The 13,553-nt window shown below is 51.7% G+C and overlaps 1 long non-coding RNA gene across 1 annotated transcript; it reads left to right on the top strand.

Moving 5' to 3' along the window:
* Nucleotides 1-5,372: 5,372 nt before the first annotated feature.
* Nucleotides 5,373-13,553, top strand: LOC142719281 (uncharacterized). The gene is made up of 3 exons (XR_012872724.1): nt 5,373-5,462; nt 13,353-13,443; nt 13,522-13,553. It is a non-coding gene; the product is annotated as an uncharacterized LOC142719281 (long non-coding RNA).

Below are 13,553 nucleotides of genomic sequence, written 5' to 3'. Positions count from 1 at the left end.
GGCAAATCCCTTTAACCATTAATGTATTTCCCTGCATTACTACAAGGGCCCTAATCACTACCTGGCTGTTCTCCTATCATCAGATACAGGTGACGGCTACTGTATTCTGTCAAGAGAAAGACCTCCGGGTCTGGTCCAATGTGCCGGCAGCCATCACTACAGCCCCTTGTGCATTACCAAAATAAAGCCACAGGGTTTTTATTTCATTCTAACTTTCCACTTGCAAAAGAAATACAATGGGACAACTTTCGCTTCGCAGGGATGGCCAACTAGAATGCTGCTCGGTACTACCTGGATTGGGCATGGGCAACCAATATCACCATGTAGCCTAATGTGGATCTAATAGATTATAGTGTGCTTTTATGGGCAGGTGTTTGTTCACACTTCTACATGCTGCCTGAACGAGCCTCCACCACTACAAAACCAAATTTTGTCTTCACACAATTTGTTTGCATAGTTTCCACAGCACTTATTGGTGCAATAAACCAAAAAAGAAATGTCAGAAAATACACCATTTAAAAAAACAAAAAACATATATATATAATTTTATTAGTCCACATATAAACAAACATAACCCCCCTACAAATACCTATAAACATATACACAGCCGGGTACAATACCATCAATGTCGTAATTCACAGATAACAATAGTTACACGCTCGCGCAATATATCTAGAATTGTATCCCCGCCTGTAGAACACACTGGATAATTGTAGCTCTCAAAAGTTTGAGCTAATACTCAATAATTAAAGTCAGTTTACCTGTGGAAGACATGATGTCAGTTGGACCGTACACCTGGAGAAAACACCTCGACACGCGTTTCGCAACCTTTGTCGGGAGTTGAATAAACTACTCTTTATCCGGGTTTAAATGCTGAGTGGAAAAAGCGATATCCAATGGCGCATGCGAATGCCGCCCAACGCTACACGCAAACATGCCCATAAGCGATAAACATCTTGTTTGCGTGTAGCGATGGGCAGTTTATTCAACTCCCGACAAAGGTTGCGAAACGCGTGTCGAGGTGTTTTCTCCAGGTGTACGGTCCAACTAACATCATGTCTTCCACAGGTAAACTGACTTTAATTATTGAGTATTAGCTCGAACTTTTGAGTTCACAGTCTGTGAACTTTGGCATGCCCTGACGTTGCTAGGGCAATGGATCCGTCAAAACCTTCCATCAAAGCCTTCCGTGTGCTTCCGTTTTTTTAACGGACCCATTGACTTCTATGGTCCCCACGGTCACGAAATCACTGACCAAAGTAGGACATGCTCTACTTTTGACGGAACGGAATAAGGGAAGTGTGTATGGGCCCATTGAAATGAATGGGTTCAGGGTGCGATCAGTGACAAAAACGGATCTCAACCTGAAGGAAAAAACTGAAGTGGGCATGAGGTCTAAGGATCAGGATATATACAGGTTATAGCACTTGTTGGTGCGTCTACATTACCCACCTCTGCATTTTACTGGCGCCCCCATCTGGGGCTTTAGAACAAACTGAAAACATCACAACATATCATCTGGTAAAAAAATTAAATTAAAATCCGTTCCCTCGTGCTCATATTATCATACATCTCCAGCGGGGCTCACAGTCTTCTTCCATATCACACATATTATCATACATCTTCAGCGGGGCTCACAGTCTCCTTCCATATCACACATATTATCATACATCTCCAGCGGGGCTCACAGTCTCCTCCCATATCACACATATTATCATACATCTCCAGCGGGGCTCACAGTCTCCTTCCATATCACACATATTATCATACATCTTCAGCGGGGCTCAGTCTCCTTCCATATCACACATATTATCATACATCTTCAGCGGGGCTCAGTCTCCTTCCATATCACACATATTATCATACATCTTCAGCGGGGCTCACAGTCTCCTTCCATATCACACATCTCCAGCGGGGCTCACAGTCTTCTTCCATATCACACATATTATCATACATCTCCAGCGGGGCTCACAGTCTCCTTCCATATCACACATATTATCATACATCTCCAGCGGGGCTCACAGTCTCCTTCCATATCACACATATTATCATACATCTCCAGCGGGGCTCACAGTCTCCTTCCATATCACACATATTATCATACATCTCCAGCGGGGCTCACAGTCTCCTTCCATATCACACATATTATCATACATCTCCAGCAGGGCTCACAGTCTCTTTCCATATCACACATATTATCATACATCTGCAGCGGGGCTCACAGTCTCCTTCCATATCACACATATTATCATACATCTCCAGCGGGGCTCACAGTCTCCTTCCATATCACACATATTATCATACATCTCCAGCGGGGCTCACAGTCTCCTTCCATATCACACATATTATCATACATCTCCAGCGGGGCTCACAGTCTCCTTCCATATCACACATATTATCATACATCTCCAGCAGGGCTCACAGTCTCTTTCCATATCACACATATTATCATACATCTGCAGCGGGGCTCACAGTCTCCTTCCATATCACACATATTATCATACATCTCCAGCGGGGCTCACAGTCTCCTTCCATATCACACATATTATCATACATCTCCAGCGGGGCTCACAGTCTCCTTCCATATCACACATATTATCATACATCTCCAGCGGGGCTCACAGTCTCCTTCCATATCACACATATTATCATACATCTCCAGCAGGGCTCACAGTCTCTTTCCATATCACACATATTATCATACATCTGCAGCGGGGCTCACAGTCTCCTTCCATATCACACATATTATCATACATCTCCAGCGGGGCTCACAGTCTCCTTCCATATCACACATATTATCATACATCTCCAGCGGGGCTCACAGTCTCCTTCCATATCACACATATTATCATACATCTCCAGCGGGGCTCACAGTCTCCTTCCATATCACACATATTATCATACATCTCCAGCGGGGCTCACAGTCTCCTTCCATATCACACATATTATCATACATCTCCAGCGGGGCTCACAGTCTCCTCCCATATCACACATATTATCATACATCTCCAGCGGGGCTCACAGTCTCCTTCCATATCACACATATTATCATATATCTCCAGCGGGGCTCACAGTCTCCTTCCATATCACACATATTATCATACATCTTCAGCGGGGCTCAGTCTCCTTCCATATCACACATATTATCATACATCTTCAGCGGGGCTCAGTCTCCTTCCATATCACACATATTATCATACATCTTCAGCGGGGCTCACAGTCTCCTTCCATATCACACATCTCCAGCGGGGCTCACAGTCTTCTTCCATATCACACATATTATCATACATCTCCAGCGGGGCTCACAGTCTCCTTCCATATCACACATATTATCATACATCTCCAGCGGGGCTCACAGTCTCCTTCCATATCACACATATTATCATACATCTCCAGCGGGGCTCACAGTCTCCTTCCATATCACACATATTATCATACATCTCCAGCGGGGCTCACAGTCTCCTTCCATATCACACATATTATCATACATCTCCAGCAGGGCTCACAGTCTCTTTCCATATCACACATATCATACATCTGCAGCGGGGCTCACAGTCTCCTTCCATATCACACATATTATCATACATCTCCAGCGGGGCTCACAGTCTCCTTCCATATCACACATATTATCATACATCTCCAGCGGGGCTCACAGTCTCCTTCCATATCACACATATTATCATACATCTCCAGCGGGGCTCACAGTCTCCTTCCATATCACACATATTATCATACATCTCCAGCGGGGCTCACAGTCTCCTTCCATATCACACATATTATCATACATCTCCAGCGGGGCTCACAGTCTCCTCCCATATCACACATATTATCATACATCTCCAGCGGGGCTCACAGTCTCCTTCCATATCACACATATTATCATATATCTCCAGCGGGGCTCACAGTCTCCTTCCATATCACACATATTATCATACATCTCCAGCGGGGCTCACAGTCTCCTTCCATATCACACATATTATCATACATCTCCAGCGGGGCTCACAGTCTCCTTCCATATCACACATATTATCATACATCTCCAGCGGGGCTCACAGTCTCCTTCCATATCACACATATTATTATACATCTCCAGCGGGGCTCAGTCTCCTTCCATAAAGTAACCAACATTATGTCCATTGTTTTTGGAGTGTGGAAGGAAACTGGAGAACCCCCTCATACACGGGGGAAACATACAAACTCCATGCAGGACCCCCAGTGCCAACCAGTGAGGCTACATCTGTGGCCATGAAGCCAGCCATCTCCTGGTTCATAGACCCACTACCCCCACTTTTTTAAAGAGCTTACAATCATGCGGTGTCATGATCTTGACCTTCAAAAAGTTAAATATTTCAGCACTTGTCATGTAGTTTTTAATATATTTCATTGTAAAATGAAAAGTTCTGCAACTTTCTAATATAATTTGTTTCGATTTCTCATAATTTTGAAGATCTCTGCTTGCTGTCAGAGAATGGGAACATTCTTGTTTAAATCCAGAGGCTGAAAATGAGTCCTGATCGTGTCTAATTAACACAGGTGCAGGGGTCCTTACAAGACAGTACTCTGATACACTGTAACGAGTGGATTCCACATGTTGCTGTTTGTCTCCTTTCCTCACTGGTCGTTATATGCGAGCCCTGGTGCCCCCTTAACTTGAACCTGGTCCTCACATTTACGTGTTAGCAATTAATGGTTGTTGCTGAGGTGTGGGCATAGAGGAAGTCCACCAGCTCATAGACCACCCGACGTTACCACTAGCCCGCTATGTCACCCGGCCATGCCTCCGATTTCATACAGAGTTTTTTTTCAAAAATTTGTGGCGTGTTCCATCAGATGTTGTAATACGGAGACATTGTTTCCAGGGGAGAATACGGCGTCTCACGGGGGCACCACAGAGCGGCACGTGATGCTCCTACGGCTCCGTAACATGGACCCAGTGTGGAGCTGTATGGGCAGTAGTGCCAGGTGTATGGACTTTCACTTACATTGAGGTTGGCCCATTGTGACCTATAAAAATCCGTTCCCCCAAAATCTGTAATCCTATCAGAAATAATCTATAATAGGGGGGATTGTACCCGGGATCAGGTGTCTGGGGGGAACCCAAGATCCCCATATAAGGACACCAGTGCTATAAATGGCTTTTGATATTTGGGGGTCCATCACTGCCTGTGCCCCCCAAAATTGCAGTCCTAGCACATGGGCTCTTATACCTGCTCACCCCATCATTCTTTGCGATAGATCAGGAGGCCGCGCACTACAAGTCCCAGCATGCCGCCGGGCTCCTCCCATGGGGACGGCTCATCCAGATCTCCGCTTTTCGCTACATGGTCTGTGTCTTTAAGTGAACGTGCGATGACACAGCGACTCCTCCCCCCGCTCCCCGGTGTCCCCCTGCCCGCACCTCTCCTCCCCGCACTCCTCCTCCGCCGGCCGGAGCTGCGGCAACATGATGCAGAGCCCCGCAGGTGACACCGCCCGGACCGGGGCTTCATGCCGGGGGTGGAGGGGACACATGGGGGCAATGTACGGGCATAGAGCCCTGTGCAGGCGGCGTGGGAGTGCAGCTCTGGAGGATGCAGGGGGGCAAAGTGTTGTGTCATTAGGAAATACAGTGCTGCACTGCGAAAGATAAGGGGGTGCAGAGTGTTACACTAAGAGATTAGGGGGTGCTGTGTTTGCGCTGCGGAGGATGGGGGTGCTGTGAAGGATGGGGGTGTTGTGTTTGCACTGTGGAGGATGGGGGTGCTGTGTTTTCGCTGTGGAGGATGGGGGTGCTGTGTTTGCACTGTGGAGGATGGGGGGTGCTGTGTTTGCACTGTGGAGGATGGGGGGTGCTGTGTTTGCACTGTGGAGGATGGGGGGTGCTGTGTTTGCACTGTGGAGGATGGGGGGTGCTGTGTTTGCACTGTGGAGGATGGGGGGGTGCTGTGTTTGCACTGTGGAGGATGGGGGGTGCTGTGTTTGCACTGTGGAGGATGGGGGCTGCTGTGTTTGTACTGTGGAGTATGGGGGTGCTGTGTTTGCACTCTGGAGGATGGGGGGTGCGTTGTTTGCGCCGTGGAGGATGGGGGGTGCGGTGGAGGATGGGGGTGCTGTGTGCGTGCACTGTGGAGGATTGGGGTGCTGTGTGCGCGCGCTGTGGAGGATGGGGGTGCTGTGTGCGCGCGCTGTGGAGGATGGGGGGTGCTGTGTGCGCGCGCTGTGGAGGATGGGGGGTGCTGTGGTGGATGAGGGGTGCTGTGTTTGCGCTGTGGAGGATGGGGGGTGCTGTGGAGGTTGGGGGGTGCTGTGTTTGCGCTGTGGAGGATGGGGGGTGCTGTTTGCGCTGTGGAGGATCCTCCACATCCTCCACAGCTCCCCACATACTCCACAGCGCCCCCCCATCCTCCACAGCGCACACAGCACCCCCATTCTCCACAGCGCGCGCACACAGCACCCACATCCTCCACAGCGCGCACACACACACAGCACCCCCATCCTCCACGGCACCCCCCATCCTCCACAGCACACACAGCACCCCCATCCTCCACAGCGCGCACACACAGCACCCCCATCCTCCACAGCGCAAACAGCACCCCCCATCCTCCACAGCGCACACAGCACCCCCATTCTCCACAGCGCGCGCACACAGCACCCACATCCTCCACAGCGCGCACACACACACAGCACCCCCATCCTCCACGGCACCCCCCATCCTCCACAGCACACACAGCACCCCCATCCTCCACAGCGCGCAAACACAGCACCCCCCATCCTCCACAGCGCGCACAGCACCCCCATCCTCTGCAGCGCGCTGTGGAGGATGGGGGGTGCTGTGTTTGCGCTGTAGAGGATGGGGGTGCTGTGTGTGCGCGCTGTGGAGGATGGGGGTGCTGTGCGCGCGCGCTGTGGAGGATGTGGGTGCTGTGTGTGCGTGCGTGCTGTGGAGGATGGGGGGTGCCGTGGAGGATGGGGGTGCTGTGTGTGCGCGCTGTGGAAGATGTGGGTGCTGTGTGCGCGCGCTGTGGAGGATGGGGGGTGCTGTGGAGGATGGGGGGTGCTGTGGAGGATGGGGGTGCTGTGGAGGATGGGGGTGCTGTTTGCGCTGTGGAGGTGCTGTGTTTGCACTGTGGGGGGCGCTGTGGAGGGTGGGGAGCTGTGGAGGGTGGGGAGCTGTGGAGGATGGGGGGGGGGGCGCTGTGTGTGTGCTGTGGAGGATGGGGGTGCTGTTTGCGCTGTGGAGGATGGGGTGCTGTTTGCGCTGTGGAGGATGGGGGTGCTGTTTGCGCTGTGGAGGATGGGGGGGCTGTGTTTGTGCGCTGTGGAGGATGGGGGGCTGTGTTTGTGCGCTGTGGAGGATAAGGGGTGCTGTGCGTGCGCTGTGGAGGATGGGGGTGCACTGTGTGCGCTGTGGAGGATGGGGGTGCACTGTGTGCGCTGTGGAGGATGGGGGTGCACTGTGTGCGCTGTGGAGGATGGGGGTGCGCTGTGGAGGATGGGGGTGCACTGTGTGCGCTGTGGAGGATGGGGGTGCACTGTGTGCGCTGTGGAGGATGGGGGTGCACTGTGTGCGCTGTGGAGGATGGGGGTGCACTGTGTGCGCGCTGTGGAGGATGGGGGTGCACTGTGTGCGCCCTGTGGAGGATGGGGGTGCACTGTGTGCGCTGTGGAGGATGGGGGTGCTGTGTGTGCGCTGTGGAGGATGGGGGTGCTGTGTGTGCGCTGTGGAGGATGGGGGTGCTGTGTGTGCGCTGTGGAGGATGGGGGTGCTGTGTGCGCGCTGTGGAGGATGGGGGTGCTGTGTGTGCGCTGTGGAGGATGGGGGTGCACTGTGTGCGCTGTGGAGGATGGGGGTGCTGTGTGCGTGCGCTGTGGAGGATGAGGGTGCTGTGCGCGCGCTGTGGAGGATGGGGGTGCTGTGCGCGCGCTGTGGAGGATGTGGGTGCTGTGTGTGTGCGTGCGCGTGCTGTGGAGGATGGGGGGTGCCGTGGAGGATGGGGGTGCTGTGTGTGTGTGTGTGTGTGTGCGCGCGCGCTGTGGAGGATGTGGGTGCTGTGTGCGCGCGCTGTGGAGGATGGGGGGTGCTGTAGAGGATGGGGGTGCTGTTTGCGCTGTGGAGGTGCTGTGTTTGCACTGTGGAGGATGGGGGCGCTGTGGAGGATGTGGGGAGCTGTGGCGGGTGGGGAGCTGTGGAGGATGGGGGGGGGGCGCTGTGTGTGTGCTGTGGAGGATGGGGGGCTGTGTTTGTGCGCTGTGGAGGATGAGGGGTGCTGTGCGTGCGCTGTGGAAGATGGGGGTGCTGTGTGTGCGCGCTGTGGAGGATGGGGGTGCACTGTGTGCGCTGTGGAAGATGGGGGTGCGCTGTGGAGGATGGGGGTGCGCTGTGGAGGATGGGGGTGCACTGTGTGCGCTGTGGAGGATGGGGGTGCACTGTGTGCGCTGTGGAGGATGGGGGTGCACTGTGTGCGCTGTGGAGGATGGGGGGGCACTGTGTGCGCTGTGGAGGATGGGGGTGCACTGTGTGCGCTGTGGAGGATGGGGGTGCACTGTGTGCGCTGTGGAGGATGGGGGTGCACTGTGTGCGCCCTGTGGAGGATGGGGGTGCACTGTGTGCGCCCTGTGGAGGATGGGGGGTGCTGTGTTTGCACTGTGGAGGATGGGGGTGCTGTGTGTGCGCGCTGTGGAGGATGGGGGGTGCTGTGTGTGCGCGCTGTGGAGGATGTGGGTGCTGTGTATGTGCGCGCTGTGGAGGATGTGGGTGCCTGTGTGCGCTGTGGAGGATGGGGGTGCTGTGTGCGCTGTGGAGGATGGGGGTGCTGTGTGCGCGCTGTGGAGGATGGGGGTGCACTGTGTGCGCTGTGGAGGATGGGGGTGCTGTGCGCGCGCTGTGGAGGATTGGGATGCTGTGCGCGCTGTGGAGGATGGGGGTGCTGTGCGCGCGCTGTGGAGGATGGGGATGCTGTGCGCGCTGTGGAGGATGGGGGTGCTGTGCGCGCTGTGGAGGATTGGGATGCTGTGCGCGCTGTGGAGGATGGGGGTGCTGTGCGCGCGCTGTGGAGGATGGGGATGCTGTGCGCGCTGTGGAGGATGGGGGTGCTGTGTGTTTGCGCTGTGGAGGATGGGGGTGCTGTGTGTTTGCGCTGTGGAGGATGGGGGTGCTGTGCGTGCGCGCTGTGGAGGATGGGGGTTCTGTGTGCGCGCTGTGGAGGATGGGGGTTCTGTGGGGTAGTCGGCAGCTGATGTGGATAGATTTGGCGTTGTCTGATTTGATGGCCGCTGCTGATCAGAGGTGACCTTATTAATATGGTAATGTGCTGGCGGACTGACACCAGTTCACTTAAAGGGGAACTCCATTCGTTCTGCTTGTTGGTTACCGCTGGGGTTTGTTGTTTCTTTATTGGCTTGCGCTTATTGCAGACGGAGCACAAAAAGTTTTACTGATTTTGAGGCAAGTTTATGTTCAACTTTTTGGGAAATGTACTTGGAGTTGTGTTTTTTTATTTTTTATTACCATAGGTCCCCCCCCCCCCCTTCATTTGGTGCCAGTGATATTTCCAGCCTCGTGTGGTATATACCATAGCACTATATATGGGGGAGTTTGCGTTCTGGTGACTGATCTTTCTTCGGGTTGATACAATGTTGCCAGTTGTCATTTATGTAAACCACCTACAGACTGGATTTATATAATGATATTGGAACAGTCTAATTATTCTGCATTGATTGGCGTCTGATATTGGGGGTCAGTCGTTACTATTCCCCGGTTTACATGTGACACTGGCCACAAAATATGGGCACGCTGGTGTTTGCGTGTTCGGTTTTCTGGAAGGACGGCTGCTCAGTATGGGGGTAACGGTAGACACTTATGTACTCCATACATTGACTCAGGTTGTATATGAGGCCACCATCATGATGGGGGAAGGGTTCTGTTCGTCGTAATGGGGGACAATGTCTCTTCGGAGGTGCTCATTAGGCTTCAAGGACAAACCGTCCAGCGACTAGTCCCCAAGAGCTTGCAGTCGTGTGCTTGGCCCCGCAGTCACGCACCTGCGCTGGTTATTAATACGACCTTTGCTCTTGTCATAAAGGTGACTTCTCTCTATTCCCTCCGGATGTCTGCGCCGGCTCGTCCGTGCCTTTGCTGTTATTGTGAAGGTCACACGCAGCTGTAGCTTTACCACCCTCATGATCCGCTGTGACGGCCGCAGGGTTGGGGCATCTGTTCTCTCTCCTGTTTTTAAGCCTCCATCAGCGAGCTGCGCGCTTGATATGTGGGTGGATCTCCTGCAATTCTGCTGAAGAAGTGCGAGCCGTGTAGTCCGAGGGTGTGATCGCTGGATGTGAGCGTGCGGGATTTCTGCACGTTTATTTATAGATCCTTCTGCTGACTGTCGCTGTATTTTCTGGATAGTTTTGGGGAGGGGGGGGGGGTCTCTGTCCTGTTACTGGTTCATGCCACTAACCACCTTAACCCCATCCTGGGGCAGCTGGTCACGGCTCTTGTTGGTGATGAGACCCACAGACCTGTTCTTCTCTCCCTCATTGCAATCCTTGAAACAGATGGGACTACCCGGGGCCCTAGTTCTGCTGACTGTCATTGTATTTTCTGGATACAGTCCACGGGGGTCCTCATTGTCATGGGCCATCTCTATGATGCTGCATGTAAACCATGTTACACTATACTGAATGCAACTTAGGAGAAGGGGACTCCAAATATCACAATGGGGGTCCCCTTCTGGGTCCACAACCCCTGCCCCATCCTTAAGCAGAAGGCCTGTCACTTCATAAGGTGGCATGACCCTGAGCTTCCTTCTCCCTCGTTGGCACTGTGCTGCTTTAGAATGGAAGAGCCCACCAGACCAATGGGGCAGAGGGTTGGTGCCAACTGGAGCTGCCCCCCTTTTTCCATGAGCCCCATAAAATATCAGGGCTGGCACTTAACTTTTTATGGTGTTTTTATGTTCATGTCTTTTATAAACCTTCTAACCCTTCTCCATCCCGGCCCTTGTATATAGAACTGCAATATCTCACGCTAGACCTCTACTATACAGGAGAAGGGACCCTGTGGGGTGTTCTCCTTCTGTTGAGGGTTCATAGCCCCACCCCCCAGCTCTATCCTGGGGCAGTGGGTTTAGTCGTTTATCTCCCCCATGGCATCTATTGTAGGAGAGAGGATTGCATGACCTGAGGTTTGGTTCCCACCGCCCTTGTTTACTAATGTCATGGTGCCCATGTAGATGGCAGCTCTGCTTAGGATGAGGAAGGGGGATTGGCGCAAAGCTGAGCTGGTGCCCCCTCTATACTGGCGCCTTTGGCATCTACATGGGCTTTTCCTATGGTACTTGTACAATGTATGGGAGTCAGGAGATGTGTATAAAGGGCAGAGCCCAGGGCTGTTGTTAAGGTGCCCGTCAGGGAATATTTTAATGCGTTTTTGGCAGAAACGTCACTGGGTGCCCGTGGACGTGTGCCAGGCAGGACGACGAGTTCTTGTTGAGCTGCTGCAGCTTGTGATCTCGATGTCGTTGCTTGCAGCAATTAGTGGGTGGAGGAGCAGGAAAAAGCTGCCAGCCTGAGATCCTGAACGAGCATCATCCCTGTTACTATGGCAGCCCTGTGGGATGGATGAGTGATGGGCAGGATGCCATGTCCGTGTGTGACATCATCCTCCTCCTCCTCCTCCATAGCTCTGGTGTGTGTGGACAGGGCGGTCGGGATCTCCCCCTGCAGGTTTGTGTGTGACTCTTTGTCATAGATGGAGCGTTGTATTTGTCTTTTGTGCTTGTTTTATTCCCTTCCTCCATTACTTTTATATAAAGTAAATATCAGACAGTACAACTCAATATCCGGCTGCAGCGGCATCTTTGTCCCCATGTGTCAGCGAGGCCGGTGGTTTGGACAGGTCTGTGGGCACAGGTCAACGCTCACCATGTCTGTGCCCATTCATTTGTGCTAAATTATTATTATTTATTATTTTTACTATTTTTTATTATTATTTTTTTTTTTTATATTTATTTATTTTGTATTTTTATTTATTTTATTTTTTTATATTTATTTATTACATTTCCTTTTTATTTATTTTTTATATTTATTTATTTTGTATTATTATTTTTATTATTATTACGTTTCCTTTTTATTTTTTATTTTGACAAATACATATCTGATATTTGCTCGGAGAGAGCGGGTAGATGTCCGGATAAATGACGTGAATGTTGCGTGGACCTTTGCTGCCACGTTGACGCCATGAATAGCGACAGTTTTAGTGGCATTTATTGTAACGTTTGCAGAGCTGACATGGAGTCGTACATCGTCCGGGGCGGAGATGGCAGAACCGCGCTGAACTCCGTGTAGGTTGTAGTCGAGGATCTTGCATGGTGGTGGTAATAGGTTTGGCCGTGGGGGGTTTATTGCCAGAACCTGATGGGTCTGGGGGGCTGGCGACGTTGCAATTGCAGAATTGCCATAAAGGGTGGACACTTCCTCAGGCCCCGCGCACAGGACTGTCGTTTTTATCTGTAATTACGGATAATCTGCGAACCCATTAATTTCTATTGGCCACGGACACCTTTCTATATTTACGGATGTGCGTCCGGGCCGAGGAAACGAGCCGCAAAATATAGAACATGTCCGCAAATGCGGCACGGACTCCCCATAGAAATCTCTGGGCTCGCGCAAAATTCTGCATGGCTGTGCATCCCTAGCCGTCCGTTATTGCGGCAGCGTTGCTATGCGACGGCAGGGGATTCCCCCAAAAAATGATTCCCGTACGATCATGTGACCTTTTCAAGGGGTTGGGACGTGTTGGTGACATCATTTGTAGCCTTTTTTTTTTTGTGACTCCGTAAATACATACGCACTTCAGACCGTATTTGCGGAGAGCGACAGAGATATGCGGATGACCACGGATCCGTATTTGCGGACCGTAAATAACACTAGGGTCTGGTGCTGGAGGCCTCCGGTTAAATGGATGAATTATTGTGTATGTTTTGTGATGTTGTATATGAACAGTACGCCAATACCGGAAGAAGCCGCGATTGTTGGTGATACGTTTGGCGCTTGCTATGACCCCTCCGGCTTCTCCTTCGTGGTGGTGATACGTTTGGCGCTTGCTATGACCCCTCCGGCTTCTCCTTCGTGGTGGTGATACGATACTTTGTTATATCTTCTATACGTGACCGAGGTGACGTCTTACAATGGCTTTATTCACATTGTCATTTTTATACAGGTCGCATCTTTTTCTATTGGTTGGGGCTGAGCTGCAATACCACACACAACCTGTGGACAAGTGTGGCGCTGTTTTTGACAAAGAGCAGCTATGTTTTTCTAATACTGGATGACCCCTTTAATTCTGGTGTAATAAAATAGAAATCTTTTTATAGCAGGTGCCCTGTGCCGCCCTCTAGTGCCCCCCTGCTGCAGCGTATCTATGTCTATGCCAGGAGGCAGGAGGCCGTCCGTTGGCTCGCGCAGGTAATTCCCTTCCCCCACACACCTCCATCTCCTATTTACTATATATTTTTTTTTACTAATATTTCTCCCCTTTCACAGACGAACCTCTCCTCCTGTGTCAATGAGGGACC

Source organism: Rhinoderma darwinii, unplaced genomic scaffold (genome assembly GCF_050947455.1).
Source record: "Rhinoderma darwinii isolate aRhiDar2 unplaced genomic scaffold, aRhiDar2.hap1 Scaffold_478, whole genome shotgun sequence".
Classification (NCBI taxonomy): domain Eukaryota; kingdom Metazoa; phylum Chordata; class Amphibia; order Anura; family Rhinodermatidae; genus Rhinoderma; species Rhinoderma darwinii.
This window is presented reverse-complemented; position numbering and strand designations above follow the sequence as displayed.